The following is an 18,352-nucleotide window of genomic DNA, read 5'->3' on the forward strand; positions in this document are numbered from 1 at the left end:
TCCATAGTTTGTGAATTTCAGCAAATTTTATTTTATTTATTTATTTACTTTTTTAGATTTCAGCAAATTTTAAAAATGGACTGTATATGAATACTGAATATTTTTATATTAGACCTAAGCTGAAAAAGACCTTGGAGATTGTTTAGGGCAGTGACTTTTCCAGCTGTGTTCTGGAGGGCCCAAGGGGCTATGGACTGCCCTGAGGACCAAGGGAAAGGTGAGCAGAAAGGGCTTGGGTTCCTGCCACCCACCTTCACTTTAGGCTCTGGAGCTAGACTGCTGAGATGCATCTCTAGAAAAGTTATTTAGACCCCTTTGTGCTTTCTGTGATATGGACACAGGGGTCACCGTGAAACTTAAGTTCATCAGGATACAGTGTTCAGAATCTTGGAAGGCACATAACAAATATTGCTGCTAATTCTACAGTCCACCTTGGATTTCTTCCTGGGGTCAGATTTCACTGAAAATAATATTTGAAAAATTGGTGTCTTCTGTAATGTCTTTATTTTGCAAATGAAAAGTTTACAGAGCAGGGAAGCCTGTGTTTGTATTGAAAACCTGCCAAACACACACACACACGCACACACACACATGAACACGTGCCATCAACATCACCAGCATTACAGTCCTCCATCCATAAACTGAAGCACGTCTCACTGTCACTTGCAGGTGGGCATTGTGAAGACTGACTGTGGGCTATTTCTGGACTTGGGCGCTTTCTCACCCAATCATCCCATCCACAGATCCAACAGCAAAGCTCTCCTAATCAAGAGACTAGTCTTCTCAGTCTTAGCACTAGTGTTTCCAAATTTCCAACAGACATGAATCTTTGGGATCTCGTTCCAGAAACTGGAATCACCCACATCATGTTAATCATAACCTTGGATGTCTAAAAATATTGTTTGATAAATATGTAGTTTAATAGCATTTATAAAGAGTGGTACAAGAGATTTATAAAGAATATTTGAGGATTGGGGAGCAGGACTATGGAAGATGCTCAGCAAGGCTGAGAGATCTTGCACACCACCCCCCAACCCGGGCCCTTCAACACCCCCTACAGGCGGGTTCTGGCCCCACTGACCTGGCAGACCATGGGTGTGAAAGCTTGTGTTTTTTGTTTTTAAAGGAATATTTGCAAATACTCATGGACTGGAAAGGGCCAGTGAACACTATTGTGTAATATTTGAACAGTGTAACATTCAGATCTCCTAGCAGGGGTAAAAGCATCACACAGAATCAAGAAATTGCGAAAGGACTTATTTTGCTTCTAATCTCTTAGAACCCTGCTCATATAATTTGAATAAAGAATAGAATGTCTATAACATTAATATTTATTTTAGTTTCAAGAATGACACACCACTAAGCAGCACGCATGAGTGCATGTTCAGTTGCTTTTGTCGTGTTTGACTTTTTGCGACGCTATGGACGGTAGCCCACCAGGCTCCTCTGTCCACGGGATTCTCCAGGCAAGAATACTGGAGTGGGTTGCCTTTGTCTCCTCCAGGGAATCTTCCCTACCCAGGGATTGAACCTAGTCTCTTATCTCCTGCATTAGCAAAGGAGTTCTTTACCATCAGCGCCAACTGGGAAGCCCATGAACAGCATACAAGGTCACAAACACAGCCACCAGCAAGACTAACCCAGAAAATAAGAACGCTTTTCCTACCTGCTCTCATTCTTAACCTTCAACTCCACATGACCGCGTTTCCTGCTCTGGCTTTTCAAGTGACATCAGCGGATTCCTTCAAATGAGTAACGTCTGCGTAGTGATTACTGAGCTGCAATTCTCCCAGGAGAATGAGAATACTTTTTCTCATTTTCCCAATCTTCTGGCTGAATTTTTCTCAAGAGTTGGCAAAACATATATTTCCTGAAAAATACTAGAAAATGAAACATAAACATGGGAGGCATGAAGTCAAGCAAAGTGAGATTCCAGGTCATGTGATTGGTAGGGGACACATGCTATCAGTGTTTGGAGAGGAAGAGGTTGTTGGAAGTCAGTGTGGCTTCTTGGAGGAAGTGGTCACTGGGCTGGATTTGCAGGTTCTGTGTGTGTGCTAAGTCACTTCAGTCATGGCCAACTCTTTTGACTCCATGGACTGCCAGGCTGCCAGGCTCCTCTGTCCAGGGATTCTTCAAACTAGAATACTGGAGTGGGTTGCCATGCCCTCCTCCAGGGGATCTTCCCAACCCAGGGACACAACCCTTTTGTCTCTTACGTCTCCCACATTGGCAGGCGGGTTCTTTACCACTAGCGCCACCTGGGAAGCCCTGCAGGATCTGTAGGACTTGAAAAGAGCAGAGTTAGAGAAGTATCCCAAGGGGAGGAGCAACCTGGAAAAGAAGGGAGTGGGGGTAAGCCTCAGGGAAGCGTGCATTTCAGGGAAGAAGAGAAGCTGATCAGAGAGGACCCCAGAAGCCATGTATTAATATCCTGAGGATAACATTGGGTTGTGTTTTTTTTCCCTTGGTTTATTGATTTTTATGAGGATTTTAAAATTATAAAAGTGCATATGGAAGAAAATTCATATAATTCAGACGGGTAGGTACAGGGTAAGAAAGAGAAGACCCCCCTTCCTTATCTCCCAGACCCTCAATCCTGATCAGTGTTCTCTTTGAATCTTGTGTATGCAAGTGTAATAAGTGAGCACCCTTTTCTGTTTTGAACAAATGAAGCCACACTGAAAAATTGTTATCATATGCGCTATTAAAAGGTGAAACGTAGGACTTCCCTGGTGGCACAGGGGATAGGAATCTGCCTGCCAATGCAGGGGACATGGTTCGATCCCTGGCCCAGGAAGATCCCACATGCCGAGAAGCAACCAAGCCCGTGCACGTCCCCTACTGAGCTCACGCGCCTGGAGCCCATGCTCCACAAGAGAAGCTGCCGCAATGAAGGGTAGCCTCTGCTCACCGCTGCTAGAGAAAGCCTGAGTGTGGCAGCAAAGATCCTATACAGCCAAAACTGAACTAAAAAAATAATAGATGAAACTTAAATTTTGAAATATGTAGAGTTTTTTCTGTTTCAGTACAGATAGCTCCTCACTCATATTTAACAGTTCCATGGTATTTTCACTGTATGGATATGTCATAAATGTTTTACCACCCTTCTCAGTTCAGTCGCTCAGTTGTGTCCTACTCTTTGTGACTCCATGAACCGCAGCACACCAGGCCCCCCTGTCCAACACCAACTCCCGGAGTCCACCCAAACCCATGTCCATTGAGTCAGTGATGCCATCCAACCATCTCATCCTCTGTCGTCCCCTTCTCCTCCTGCCCTCAACCTTTCCCAGCATCAGGGTCTTTTCAAATGAGTCAGCCCTTCACATTAGGTGGCCAAAGTATTGGAGTTTCAGCCTCAGTGTCAGTCCTTCCAATGAACACCCAGGACTGATCTTCTTTAGGATGGACTGGTTGAATCTCCTTGCAGTCCAAGGGACTTTTAAGAATCTTCTCCAATACCACACTTCAAAAGCAACAATTCTTCAACACTCAGCTTTCTTTATAGTCCAACTCTCACATCCATACACGACCACTGGAAAAAACCATAGCCTTGACTAGATGGACCTAGTTGTAGCAGATTGACATTTACATCCATATAGGTGAGAATGTTTCTTTGTATCCATGGGAAGCGCACTGGTTAAGAGGCAAGGCTCTGGAAGTTGGTCAGCCTGAAATGAATTGTGGGTTTGCCATCTCTTTACTGCAGGACTTTGGGAAAATTATTTAGACAATCCCTTTGTATCTCTGTTTGCACATTTGAAAACAGGGATATACGTGAGACCTATATCCTAAGGTGGTAGTTATAGTATGAAAAGAGCTGATGACCCATGTGAGTGCTTAATCAGCGCTGTGCAGTCTGTAAGAGCGTGAACACATATATCCTTCGGCAGCAGACCCTGCTGATGCCCGGACCACATGTCTCTTTCCCCTTCTCATGTCCATGTGTGCTGCAGCCCCCAGGTTTCTTTTCCACAAGCTTTGCTGGCTGCCCAGGGAGGCTTCTCTTGCACACGCCCATTGCTGGCCAGCTGGACTGCAGAATTAATGACCACTCCATCTCCGGGCAGCCGTTGACTGGTACCTGCTGGCAGTGGGGTGTCGGTCTCCCACCTCTCAGATGAGGTCATTCTGAGTGCTTGGCTCTCCCTCCACACACCGCCCTCCAGCCCTCCCGCCTTGACTTCCTCAGTGACGTTGAACTCCAGTCCCCAGGGTGACTCGATCAATTTCCTCCTCACCCCTCCCCTCTCCCGGGTCCTCTGCTTCCAAGCATCCCTTCCAAATCCTGATGTGTGTGTGTGTGTGCCTGCGTGCACAAGCTCAGTCATATCAAACTCTTTGGGACTCCATCAACTGTAGCCCACCCAGCTCCTCTGTCCATGGGATTCTCCAGGCAAGAATATTGGAGTGGGTTGCCATGTCCTTCTCCATGGGATCTTCCCAACCCAGGGATCGAACCCACATCTCCTGTGTCTCCTGCATTGGTGGGTGGATTCTTTACAGCCTAAGCTATCAGAGCTTCCCAGGATCCCTCCCAAATCAATTATTTGTACCCAAACACTTCCTGGGGGTCTGCTTCTTCGAGGTCCAAATCAAAACACATTTTAAGCCTTTTAAATCTATGTTTTAAAAGATAACTAAATGCTTTCATTTTATTTCTCTAATGGAGAGTGAGAGTAACATTTTCATATGCCATTGGCCAAATACTTTGCTTTTCCCTGCTATCTGCCTGTTCTTGTACTTTGCTCGTGTATCTATTGGGTTGTTTGTCTTTTCCCTATTGATTTGTAAGAGCTCTTTGTAAATAATAAAAATTAGCCCTTTGTCTATTATGTGATGCTGTTGCCCACATTGCGACTCAGCTTCTGACTTTGGTTAGGACTTCTTTTTTCTCATTTTGACCATACAGAAGTTTAAATTTTTAATATAATCAACAAGAAGATCAGATTTAAAATAACTATTTCTTTCCATCCATTTACTGCGTTGGTTTTAGCTCTGCCCATAAAAGAGGCAAGTCTGATGGAAAGTACACTCAAGCAAGAAGGAACCTTGTCAAAGCCCACTTCTATATATAGATAACTTACTATATATATTTATACAGTAATAAATTATGATAGAAATTATATATATAATTATAGCTAATAAATTTTATATATATTATACACATAGTCAAGCTTTAGCATTAGTTTCTAATCTTTCCTCTCTGGAATATATCCATGTATGACTGCAGAATTCTCTGTTCTGTGTAGATTTCTTTCTCGTTTCAAAAACCAACTTTTATAGCACCAACTTTTATGGCCTGGGTAGAAGTCACTTGCTCTATTTAACATTCATCACAGAGAATTCTTGATTTTTTTGGTATGTAACTTTTCAGAGTTAAGTATTGAGAATTATCATCTGCATGTCTAAAGTTCCATCAGTCTCTCTTATTTATATCTTAGGATTTTAGGGTTTTTTTCTCCCCCTTCTGTCTCCATTGCATCCTGAAGAATGCTTGCAGCCTGGATTTGGACTGCTTGCAGCATCCAGGCCCGCCTTGCTCTGATTTAGCTGTGACAAGAGGGTTGGCTAGACTTCAGGGGTGAGGGACGAAGCTAGCACACTCAGGCGTGTGCCTGTGAGTGGCCGCACACAGATGCACCGTGCAACTTCAGGTGGAAAGTGCCACACGGCTTCTCTCCCCCTCCCTCTGCTCCTCTGTTAGTGACCCCCTCGGCTGCCTGCTCTTAGGTATGCATGGGACGTTGTTTTTAACCATATCCTGATCACTGAAATGCCATGGGGACTCCAAACATTTTTTTCACTTATCTAGGTCACCAAATGATACCAAGAAATAGAAAAGTATTTCTTTCTGTTCCTTAACAGTGGTATATTTAAAATAGATAATCAGGATTTCCCTGGCTGTCCAGTGGTTAAGACTCCAGGCTTCCAATGCAGGGGCCGCAGTTCCATCCTTGATCAGGGAGTTAAACACGTTCTGCATGGTGTAGCCAAAAAGTAAATATTTAATGAACAAATAAAATAAAATAAATAACCAACAAGGACCTACTGTGTAGCACAGGGAACTCTGTGCCATGTTCTGTAATAACCTGAAGGGAAAAGAATCTAAAAAAGAATAGATCCATGTATGTGTGGAACTGAATCACTTGAAACTAACACAACAATGTTAATCAACTGTTCTCCAATATAAAATAAAAATTAAAACAAAAACACACACATACACCGCCCAGCTCGTTCCCACCTCAGGGCATGTCTATCTCTTCTCCTTTCATTATTTAAACCTCTGCTCTGATATTCGTCCTGAGTGGCCACCCTGCCCATCTCATCTAAGGAAACCCCCTCTCCCACCTACCTCGAGCATCATCTTTCTACATTAATGCTTTGCAAAGACCTGATGTCCTGCTAGAGTTGTGTTATTCATTGGCCACTTGTTGTGGTCTCCCAGCCTGAATGTACCCTCCACGAAGGAGGAGATGTGGCCCTGGATCCCCAGCCCCTGGTGGACACACAGTAGGTGCTCCACATGGTTGTCAGCAAGTCTGCAGCCCTGAAAGGCGGGATCCAGAACATGCAAGGTTGGAAAACAGTACTGGCCTCTCAGGCGGGGGCAGTTTGGGACCTTCTCCTTGGCTACACGGTCGGTCACCTCACCTGGGGAAAAGATGCCTCCCAGTCTTCAAAGAGGAAGATTTTGTCCAACGCGTCACTTGGGTTTAAGATCCCCGGAGGGATAGAACTAACCCTGTGTGGTCTAGCTGAATCTGGAGCCTGTTCTAGGAAGTGGAGCTGGAAGGACAACTCAGGACAGAAAAGGATAGAGGGCCATCAGGAGGGGAAAGCAGAGCCAGAAACGGTGCTGTCGGGAGAAGGTGAAGGTCTTCCTCTCCGTGAGGGTCTCAGGGGCCCAGGAGGAAGGGTGCATGGCCTCGGAGATAATGGCAAAGCTTCCCAATGCACGGGTCAGTCCACACAGGGCCAGGCTTGCAGAGCTTAAAGAGAATCGGTTCATGGTTAGAACGTACTAGTTCAAAGGCAGCTTGGTGAGGCCAAGGGCATTGTGTCATTTTCAACCTCTCCCTTGGTGCCACTCTCTCTGTTTCCCTGTCTCTTTCTTTCTCTGCCTTCATCCCTGTCTGTCTATCCATCTGTCTTATTGCCCTCACTCTTGATCTCCGTTTTGTGCTGCGGGTTTTAAAATGTCTGTCTCTCTCTCTCCTTCCGAGACCCTTTTACGAGGAATGTGTGAACGGATGGTTTTGCATGCGAGCTCATCAGCAGTCATTTACGCGGATTCCATAAAAACTTCCTGCAACCAAATCAAATGAAAACCAACCCATAAACTGGGTAGAACAAAAGGGCTCTTTGGACTTGAAAAGGTTAGAGAAGACTGCAGGGGCTGCTCACTCGGTCGATCGTGTTCGAAGCTGGGGTTTTAATTTAGTTTTCCTATTTACCCCATAGAAGTTCCTCACTGCTCAGCTGCTAATGCATTTCCAACTGAAATTTTGTAAATTATATTGGGAAACATTCTCAGCTAGAATAGATTGTGCAAGCTCTCATAATGGCTTCCCGCTGCTGCTTCTAGCAATATGGGCCTCTTCTGGGGCAATGTGTGTGTGGACGCACGTCTTGCAGAATCCTTCCCACTTTATCAGCTTGTCTGGCATCTCTGTGCTCCCAGTGCCCGACTACCAGCAGATCCAGACTTTGCATCAGCTTTAAAAGCTGGCACTTCCCCTGCCATCTTGCCAGCACATCCCCTAAACTCTTCATGTCCATCTTCCATGAAATCACTTCCCCTACAGTTCTATGAAAGAATGACACAGATCTGTCCATGCCATTTGCCCTAATGAAGCCCACAAAGGGACTTCCCTGATGGTCTAGTGGTTAGGACTCCACGCCTCCAATGCAGCAGACACAGGTTCAATCCCTGGTCAGGGAACTAAGATCCCACGTGTCCCATAGTACTGCAAAAAAGTTAAAAAAAAAAAAAAAATGAAGACACCTACAAAATAAAATCTATGTTAAATTATTCACATCTTTGGAGGGTGATTTAGTATCATCTACCAGGATTTAAATTGCTTATATCATTCATTCTAATATTTCTATTTTAATAAGTATTTCTATATAAATACTGGAACAGGGTTATAAAGATACAAGCATAATAATGGTTAATCATATATTGTTTATTAAAAATGAATATTCTTTTTTGAAAGCAAGATATGTAAGATTATCCAGAATGTTGACCTTAATCTCAAGGAAGAGGCTTAAAATGATACAATGTCCTTGATCTCTCTGAGCTGTCTTTGACCTAGTATATTCTAACCATGTACGGTATATGCTGCTACTAATCTTTGTAGATAAAACATAGCTCATTTCTTCTCACTCCTCTCTGCTTTTGCACTAGATGAAGGCCCATCTCTCACCTGAATGAATGTTCAGCTTTCCCACTTGGCTTCTTCTTTGACCCTCATTCCACTCACCACCCCACCCCACACATACACAGACACGCTTCACCCTCAGAATCAAACTCAAAGCCCTCAGTATGATCTGCCAGGCCCTTTTTAGTCATTCTCTAGCTGCTTTTCTCAAACATATCAGCACCCCACCCCCACCCCAACGTACCTAGGGCCTTTTACTTGCTGCTTCCTTCACCTAGAACCCTCTTCCCTTCGATAATATGTGGCTACCTTAATTCATTCAAACTTCTGCTCAAATGTCATCTCAAGATCCCTTCTCTGTCCACTTGACTTACGGTATACAAGTATCTATTTATTGTTGTCTCTCCCAGTGTGGCAGAGAGAGCTCCCACATCCATCCTTCATCTCTCCCTTTTAGTAACAACATCCCCAAGTTTTAGCTGGGCAGAGGGTCACCCAGCTGGAGACTACATTTCCCAGCTTCCCTTGCAGCTAGATGAGACCACGTGACTAAGATCAGCCCAATGGGACGTGAGCATAAGTGCTGTGTTCAACCCTCAGGTCATGCCCTTTAAGGACACTGCCTCCCTACACTTCCCTTCTTTCAATGGTGACCGTGTGAGTGATAATGCCATGCTGGGGTCTGGCAGAGCTGGTGAAAGGAAGCAAGTGTAAGAGGAGAAAACCTGTCTCATGAAAGCATTGTTACTTAGTTTCTGAGCCAAGATTAGTCATAAAGTGCACCAGTGAACATCAGCTCCAAGTGGGCAGGGATGAGGTCTTTAGCCCCAGCACTCAGACCAGTGACTGTCATGTAGTATAAGCCGAATACATATCTGATGGCTGAACTCATGGAATGAAGCAGGAAACAGGGAAGTGTTTGCAGGCTCAGGAATGGCAGAGAATAAAGCAGTGACTTCCAGGCAAGCATTCCTCTGCCCGACTGGCACGGTGGACACCTGAAGTCAGAACAGGAGACCCCCTGGATTGGAGGTCAGGACCCTGACCTGGGCATCACTGCCCCCTAGCCTGGGCAGCTTCTGAGGCTCATCTCCCTTGTAAGCCTCAGTTTACCCTACTGCAAAATGGAAGCTGTGGCAGTTGTTCCAGTTTCCATCAGGACGATACAGAGGCAGTGAGGTGTGGGGTCCAGTAGGGAGGCCCACCCACGCCCCTTGGTGGGAGGGCTGTCACTGTGCGATCAGGATTCAGACTCCCACAGGCTCTGCATGCCACCATGTGCTTCCTACCATGCCCTGTGGGGAGTCCAGCTACTGCCCACCTCACAGGCTCTGCCTCTACACAGAGTAAGGACAGCCAGGCTGCAAGGAAACAGCTGGGCTTAATCCAACCAGAGTGGGAGGGAAATCTGGTGGAACTCAGGGCTGTTCCCCCTTCGCTTAGCTCCGGAGGGGAGAAGTGTAGCTGACACAGGGGATGAGCGATTTCCCCACGCCTCATTGCCGAAAGCAATAGAGCCGGCAAGCTGGTAGAGGAAATACATATGCTTAGGGCAAACCCAAGCTTCCCTTGGGAGTGAGCGGAGCACAGGGAGCCACGTTCTGACCTCTGAGCAGGTGGCTCATCTGCATCTGAGTGAGAAGCAGAGGGTTTCATTCATTTACCCATCTGCAGATGGAGGAAGCACATCTACTCCCAGAGCAGACAAGCGACTTTCAAAAGGGTTTCCTGGGTCATTCAACAAGCCAATATTATGCACCTACTGTATACCCCGGTGGCTCAGCAATAAAGACTCCACCTGCAATACAGGAACCCCAAGAGACACGGGTTAAATCCCTGGGTTGGGAAGATTTCCTGGAGGAGGGCAGGGTAACCCACTCCAATAGTCTTGTCTGGAGAGTCCCATGGATAGAGGAGCCTGATGGGCCCCAGTTCATGGGGCCGCAAAGAGTCGGACACGACTGAAGCCACTTGACACACATGCATACCCTGCAATGTGCCGGGTACACTGAAATACAATGTAAAGAGGAAAGGCCTTTTATTGAGTGTACATCAGGTGCCAAATCTCATATCAGACTTCGCATGCATTTTCTTGTTTTGTCCCCAAGGCACCCTGATGAGATACTTGGTCTGTTTACAGAAGATAAGACTGAGGCTCAGAGAGGTTAAGCAATGGACCCAAGGCCACACAGCCAGAAGAAGTGGAGCAGGGGCAGGGTGCTGTGCTGGCTGGCTCCTAAAACCATCCTCTTTACTACAGCAAGTTCCCGACCCTCCCAGAACTGGCCATCAGTCATTTCTAATAATAATAGCAACAATAATTATTATTGGGTTGTTTAATTTAAACATTATTTGGAATACAATTCATATACAAACAAGTGTATTCATCAGAGTGCAGCTCAATGAATTTTCATGTGTAGGCACACCCCTGTAACCAGCATCAGATCAAGAGACAGAATGTGGAAGCACCCACAAAACTGCCCCCATCTGCCTTTCAATGACGCTTTTGCCCTTCAGGGGACCCACTCCCCCGACTTGTAACAGCACAGATTAGTTCTGAACTTGATGTCAGTGGACATACAGGACATACTCTTTTGTGTGACTTCCTTCATTCCACATAGTCCTTCCAAGTCTCCTCTCTGCTGCTGGGTGTGCTTGAGGGTCATTCTCGAAGTGGTTGAGTATTCCTTTGTGAGAATACCCCTCTCACTGCCTATCTGTGCTTTGCTGATGGGCATGGGGGCGCTCTCCAGTTTGGTGCTGTTACAAACGGCGAGCCTGTGAACATGAACATCCCCGTACACGTCCTCCAGTGGACACACAGATGCATGCCTGCACACATACACCTAGGAGTGATGTGCTAAGTATCTTGCAGGCAATCTCTCCCTGCCTTCCCATGGGGACTGGATGAACTGGTACAATTATTAGCCTAATTTTACACATGAGTGAGCGGAGGCTTGCAGTGATGTTCCCAAGGCCCCCCAGGTAGAAAGCGACAAACCACATAGGACCCCAGGTCTCGGACTTCAGAGCCTGAACTTTTAACCACTGCCCTGTACGATGATATTCTGTGCCTCAGTTTCATCATCGATGAGCTTTAAAATTCCCAAATAGACAAATAAGACCCACCTTAAGAGAGGTGGTGTAGTGGGGTGGGGGCTAAGAGCACAGATGCTGGAGCTGGACTGCCTGGGTTTCAGTCCCAGCCTCATCACTTATCAGCTGTGTGACATGGAACAAGTTACTTTACCTCTCTGTGCCTCCGTTTCTTCCCTTGCTAATTTTGGTTGGTTGTGGGAACTAAATGCGTTGATATATTTAAAATACCTAAAGCGTGCTTAGTATTGGCAAAGGCAAAATACACGTTGGCCGTTACTAATACTGTGGGGTAAGTCATACTGCATGGTTATTGAACAAAGCAAAACAGCCCTAAAAGTAGGTTTGACATGATATGCTTCACAACAGATTGTTAAAACTGGAGTGGAGCTCGGTGGTCTTTGAGTCCAAAGTGCCCACTTTACAGATGGGGAAGTTGAGGCTGGAGGAAGGCAAAGTCTTACTCCATGACACAGCCAGTTAAAGAGGAGAGGCCTTGCTGATGGCTGACCCTGCCCTCTCACATGACAGCCCACAACCCTGTAAGATGAGCAAAGACTCCCGATTTACTCCTCTAGCTCCACTGGAAAGCTCTTAAATCAGCAGCGTGACTCTTTAACCTCCATCCCCCTCCAGCCACTGATCTTGGCCCTCCCTGAAAATCTCATTGTCAAGAGGAACCTTCTAGCTAGTGTGCGGAATTTCTTCCGGTTTCCTACCAAGCACTTTCCCATGGAATTAGCCCCTAAAGTCTGGCTTCAGGAACTGGTCAACCAGGACAGTTGGTCCTCTTTCCCAGCCCATTGCCTGGCTGTTTCACTCAATTTCCCTGGAGTTAACCATTCCATGACCCGGTGTGCTTCAGTAAGCTGTCTTGTAGGAACCCAGGGAGCCAAACCTTAAACTGAAGCAGTTATGTTCCCAAAAGGACATCAGTTGCTACCTTTTCAGAGAAGAGCAGACAGAAAAGGCAAACAATCCCTGGAATATGGAGATGGACATCAGAGTGTCTGCATTTGGTGTAGGGAGGGTCTTAGATGACAGTTGGCTTGTGTGTTGAACATCTACTGATGCTCACACCAAATTGATGAGAATGATCGTGCGTGTTGACATACATACATACACACGTTTATATACCTGTTTTGTTCACCACCGCCCCCAAGCTACATAGAATAGAAACTTAGTAAATTCTTATTAAAAGACTGAGACCATACATGCTTAAATGTTCACGACTGTGTTGGGATTCACTGAAAGCAGCAGAATTGCGATCAGACTGGCTTTGAGCCTCAATTCTGTTCATCTTCAAGGAACTTGAATGCAAATGCCAACAGGAGCCTGTAGATAATACAAACAGTGAAAGAGGGAGATTAGCTTACAGGAACTGAGGGTCCCCCACTCTATCTAAAGGGGGCAGCCTCTACTGACTTCCAGGGTCTGCTGCCAAAGAGCAAATCTGGATTTTTTTTTTTTTAAAGGGGGAAGAGGGTCAAGTTTCCTGATTTTCAAATGTTGGAAGCTAATAAAAAACACAAACCAAACCAGACAAAAAATACTGCCTGTGCCAAATAAAACAAAACCAAAGGCTGTGCTAGGTTCTCAGGCCCCTAGGTTTGCAACCTCTGGCTTTTGAGTTATGGAAGCCTGGGTACATCACAGAGCCACCCCAAGCCTCAGTCTCCTCGGCTATAATACGACAAGGCCATTCCCTGCCCTGCTTGCTGTCCAAGTTCTGTGAGGCACCCCTGAGAAGGCATACGTAAGATGTCACTGTGAGTGATGATGACTCTTAGCTTCCTGGAGGTAGTGATACCCTTACTGATGCATGTAAATTTCATCTGAAAGTTGTAGAGCATCTCCCACAAAGTCAGCTGGAACCAGGAATATTTTTCCTTCTCCTTGTCTGCCTTTCAGTAGAAATGTGGTGCTGATAACTTTAGTAGTAAATATAGCTCTGGTTTCCAAAGGAATTGTTTGGATGATGTTAGAATTCCTCTGAATTTAAAGCACATCCACCCAGACAGGGGAAGAAGGGAAATGTTAACAGTTTTATCCAGGCCTAGCCTCCTTGGTTTGCGTGGGAGCAGACAGGTGTTGGCAGACACATCAGTCAGGGTTCAATCTGAGAAGCAGAACCCATTAGGAGGTGTGCCTGTTCCAGGGATTCGATGTGGCACTTGGGGCTAGGGGGCTGGTTAAGATGTCCCTGGAAGGCTGTTCTCCTTTGTCTGAGGCTGGAACTTGTCCTCAGGGAAAAGAAGATGGATATAAAGTCAGGAGGGTGAGAACAAGCTGGAAAGGTGGCAGGAGCTGGCGCCCCCAGGGACAGATGGAAATTTTGTCTCTGATCTCAGTGCAGTGGGTGTTTGCAGAACTGGGAGCCCTTCATCAGAGCTCAGGATGCTGAAGGAAGATGCAGGGAAAGATAGAGCGGTACAGGCGCAGCTGCTGCTTATTCACTTTTGTTGAGGCAGCAGATGTGGCTACAAAAAGCCTGCCGCCTCCCTCCCACACACCCTCCCCAGATCTCCCCCAAGTTGCCCCCGTGCCCCACCCTCCAACTGGAACTCCAAAGAACTTTTAAGAGGGGACTTCCCACGTGGTCCAGTGATAAATAATCCACCTTCCAATGCAAGGCTTGGGGAACTAAGATCCCGCATGTCATGGAACAACTAAGCCTGCACATCAATGAAGAGCCAGTACAGCTAAAATTAATAATAGTAATAATAACTTTTAAATAAAGTAAATTAGTGAAGTGAAAGTCGCTTAGTCGTGTCTGACTCTTTGTGACAGTCCATGCCAGAATATTGGAGTGGGTAGCCTTTCCCTTCTCCAGGGGATCTTCCCAACCCAGGGAATGAACCCAGGTCTTCCACATTTGCAGGCAGATTCTTTACCAGCTGAGCCACAAGGAAAGCCCAAGAATACTGGAGTGGGTAACCAATCCCTTCTCCAGTGAATCTTCCTGACTCAGAAATCAAACCAGGGTCTCCTGCATTGCAGGCAGATTCTTTACCAACTGAGCAGGGAAACCCAAAAGTAATTTAAAAAATTTAAAAAAGAACTCTAAAGAAATTCTAAAGAATTCTGGGGATTGTAGTTCAGTCTGGCTAAAGCCACAACTTCGGGGAGGTGGGGTAACATGTCTGAGCACTCCTCACAGGCCAGAAGTGGAAACACAGAGGTCTTGACAACCAGTAAGGTGGGATTAAATGATGAGGAACAAGAGAGAATGTTTTATCCCAGTGATGGGACGGAAGCTTGGTGGTCAACACTGAGGGCAGCTTGTTCTGTTGATTAGAGAGTTGAGTTTGGGCCAATTGGCCAACTCTTCAGAAAGACTTTGAAGAGGAGGGTCATGGGGTGGCTTATTCACACACGTAACAAATGTTCACTTCCTGGCAGAGTGCTGGGTCCAAGAGGGATTGGTGAAAAGGTCTAAAACCTGGTCACCACCTGGACAGGTAGTGTGTGTGAAAGAAAGACCAAATCATGGTCAACAGACAATAGGCTATTTTAGAGATAAGGATCAGTAGGGTTTAAAAAAGTAAAATAAATAGAACAAAACAAAGTAGCCTTTGCAGAGCATTTTATAACAGTTCTCTCCTCCTCAGAAATCACCCGTGGTCACCTCACCCAGCATCCAGCCTCCCTCACATCCGCAGCTCCTCACTGAAAGGCAGCTCACCAATAGGCTCCACGGCAAGCCCACCAGATCCAAGCTTTCTGTGAAGAATTTGGATCAAGAGACACCGAGAACCTAGAGGAAATGGGGTGTCGACTGTGCGTCTTGAAGCAGAAAGGGTGGCAGGTGGGGAGCCAGGGTGTCAGAGAAAGTGGCCCCCTTGGACCACGCATAGGCCGCGGTGTGACAGGAAGCTCTTCGGGAGAGAGCCAGCCAGGGGCCCGGCCTCCTCCTGGAAAGGGAAGCCCCCTCCTCAGGCCTTCCCACCTGATAAATCTGCCTCAGGACACTCTAACCCCTGCAGGATAGTTCTTTGCAGATGCCTCCAGATCCCTGTATTTCATAATCACCCTATTCTTTCCCTTCTCTTGAGCTAAATGAGAAGAAGGTCTGTTACTTCAGCCCTGGCTCCTTGACGAGAGCAAAGCTACACTTTGCCTCACCCTGTTCTCAGAACAGCTCTGGGAGCGGAACCCGTCAGGACCCTCGCCTTTCTGAGAAGCAAACGGAGACTCAGAAAAGTCGAGTAATACGACCAAGCACAGCCAGGAGTGGCGGGAGCGAGGAACTGAGTTCCGACCCCGGCCTCAGGACCCCAGAATCTTGGCTGTCTTTCTTAATCAACTGTTCCCTCCAGGGTCTGAACAAGCTTAAGGACTCTAAGTGCCCGGCTGGAACTGGTGTCTTTCCTCTTGGGGTTGAAGAGGAGGTGCTGAGCGAGGCTGGGAGTGTGGTGAAAAGAGAGGCTTGAGGGCTTATGTGAGACTCAGGAAGCTCGGCCTCTGCTTCTGGGGGGCCATGGTGGGGAGGTGCAGGCGGTTTGCATGTGTGAACCGTGCCCAGAGTCTCTGACAATGAGGTGACGATTCTGAATGAGTGCCGAATGCCGGGAGCCTTTGGACGGAGTTCCTGGTTCCTGCACCCATCCCTCCACTGAAGCAGAGTGAGTCGGGCCCTCCACTGAAGCAGAGTGAGTCAGGCCCTCACAGTTGCGGCTGTTTAAAAAGAGCAACATTTCAATAAGTGAACCCTGCGGTCAAATTGGTTCTGAATGAGGCATAAACAAGTGACCCAAAGCAAATGTTCATGTTCTTATTATCTCCCTCCTGGGACTTATTTTAAGGAATGAATCCTTAGAAAGAAAAGAAAAATTCTGCATGCAAGAAGTTATCTGGGGACTTCCCTAGTGCCAGTGGTTAAGAATCGACCTGTCAATGCAGGGGACATGGGTTCGATCCCTGGTCCGGGAGGATCCCACATGTCTCGGGGCAACTAAGCCCATGAACCACAACTGCTGGAGCCTGTGCTCTGCAACAAGAGAAGCCATCACAATAAGCCCGCACACAACTAGGCTCTGATGCTGGGAAAGACTGAAGGCAGGAGGAGAAGGGGACGACAGAAGATGAAATGGTTGGATGGCATCACCGACTCAGTGGACGTGAGTTTGAGCAAGCTCTGGGAGATGGTGAAGGACAGGGAAGCCTGGCGTGCTGCAGCCCATGAGGTCACAAAGAGCCAGACACGACTGAGTGACTGAAAAACAACAGAAGCTAGAGAATAGTCCCCATTCGCCACAACAAAAGAAAACCCGTGCATAGCAACGAAGATCTAGCATAGCCAAAAATAAATAGATAATAAAATTTTAAAATGAAAAAGATATGTATCCGGGGATGGTGGTGCATGCCACCTCTGCTCTGGGCTTTGCTTTCCGGTTATAACATGAGGTATGGGAGCCCTGCAGTCACAGGTCCTCCTCGAGGAAGTAGTAGTGCTAGGCTAGCCCCTAGAGGTCCATCCCGCATCCGTGTACCCCTCCTCTGCCCCAACCCTACATGGGTAGATGGCCTCGGACCTGGGGCTTCTCCTGCCTGAGTCACACCCGCCACTGCAGTCACCTGCCTGAGTCGGTGGCCTCACCAACCCCTTGGGCCCTCCCTTCCTGCCTGGTTTCCTGGGTCCCAGCCCCACTGGCAGCATTTCTGGTCTTTAAACACACCAAGTCCTGCCCTGCCATGGGACCTTCCTACCTACAATCTCCTTTGCTGGGAAACTGGAAAATGTTCTTAGTCGCTCAGTCGTGTCTGACTCTTTTTGACCCCATGGACTGGAGCCCACCAGGCTCCTCTGTCCATGGGATTCTCCAGGCAAGAATGCTGGAATAAGTTTCCATTTCCTTCTCCAGGGGATCTTCCTGACCCAGGGATCGAATTCACGTCTCTTGTGTCTCCTGCATTGGCCAGCATATTCTGTACCACTAGCATCACCTGGGAAGACCTTTGCGGGGAAACTGGATGGCTCCTTCCAAAAAATTCAGATTAGATGGCTTCAGCAACAGATATATACTTTCTTGAAGTTCTCGAGGTTGGAAGTCTGAGCTCAAGGTGTCTGCCTGTAGGGTTGCTCCTCCTGAGGCCTCTCTCCTTCGTTTATAGACACCTCCTTCTCCCTGTTGCCTCACAATATCTTTTCTCTGTGTATGCACATCCTGGCATCTCTGTGTCCAAATTTCCTCTTCTTCTTATATGTATTTTTGGTCATACTGTGCAGCTTGTGGGATCTTAGATCCCCAACCAGGGACTGAACCCAGACCATCAGCAATGAGAGCAAGATGTCCTAATCACTGGACCACAAGGGAATGCCCCAAATTTCCTCTTCATAGGAGGGAGGCACTCATATTGGATTAGAGCCCACTCAAGGCCTCATTTGAACTTAATCACCTCTTTAAAAGGTGATTTTAATCACCTCCAATGCTGTCACTTTCTGAGGTGCTGGGGGTCAGGGCTTCAATAGGAATTTGGGGGAAAACATTGTTCAGCCAGCAACACCACCCCTCCAGCATCTCCTTGAATGGTATTTTCCAGGAGTAACTCCAGATAGCGAAACGTAGGTTGCTCCCTGTCTTGGGGAGACTTGTCTGAGGACGGCCAACATCAGCCCAGTTCTGCAGCCAAGCTGTGTGAGGGGCGGGGAGCAGTGTCAGTACTGGGAGAACGAGAGCCTATCCTTTGCCAAACGCACCAACTGTTCATGAAGCCACACACCCAGGGGCCACATCTGTCCAGAGGAGAGACTTTTTACTAATTCTTCAAAAGGCATTGTTTAAGCAAGCAGGAGCAGTGCTTGCTCTCTGTCCTACCCAGCATCCTCCCAGAGTTTGCTCAAATTCATGTCCACTGAGTTGGTGATGCTA

At 46.9% G+C, this 18,352-nt stretch overlaps 1 non-coding gene across 1 annotated transcript; it reads left to right on the plus strand.

Moving 5' to 3' along the window:
* Positions 1 to 7,872: 7,872 nt before the first annotated feature.
* TRNAW-CCA (transfer RNA tryptophan (anticodon CCA)) lies at positions 7,873 to 7,945 on the plus strand. The gene has a single exon. It is a non-coding gene; the product is annotated as a tRNA-Trp (tRNA).
* The last annotated feature ends 10,407 nt before the right edge of the window (positions 7,946 to 18,352 follow it).

This window comes from Odocoileus virginianus, chromosome 20 (assembly GCF_023699985.2).
Source record: "Odocoileus virginianus isolate 20LAN1187 ecotype Illinois chromosome 20, Ovbor_1.2, whole genome shotgun sequence".
Classification (NCBI taxonomy): Eukaryota; Metazoa; Chordata; class Mammalia; order Artiodactyla; family Cervidae; genus Odocoileus; species Odocoileus virginianus.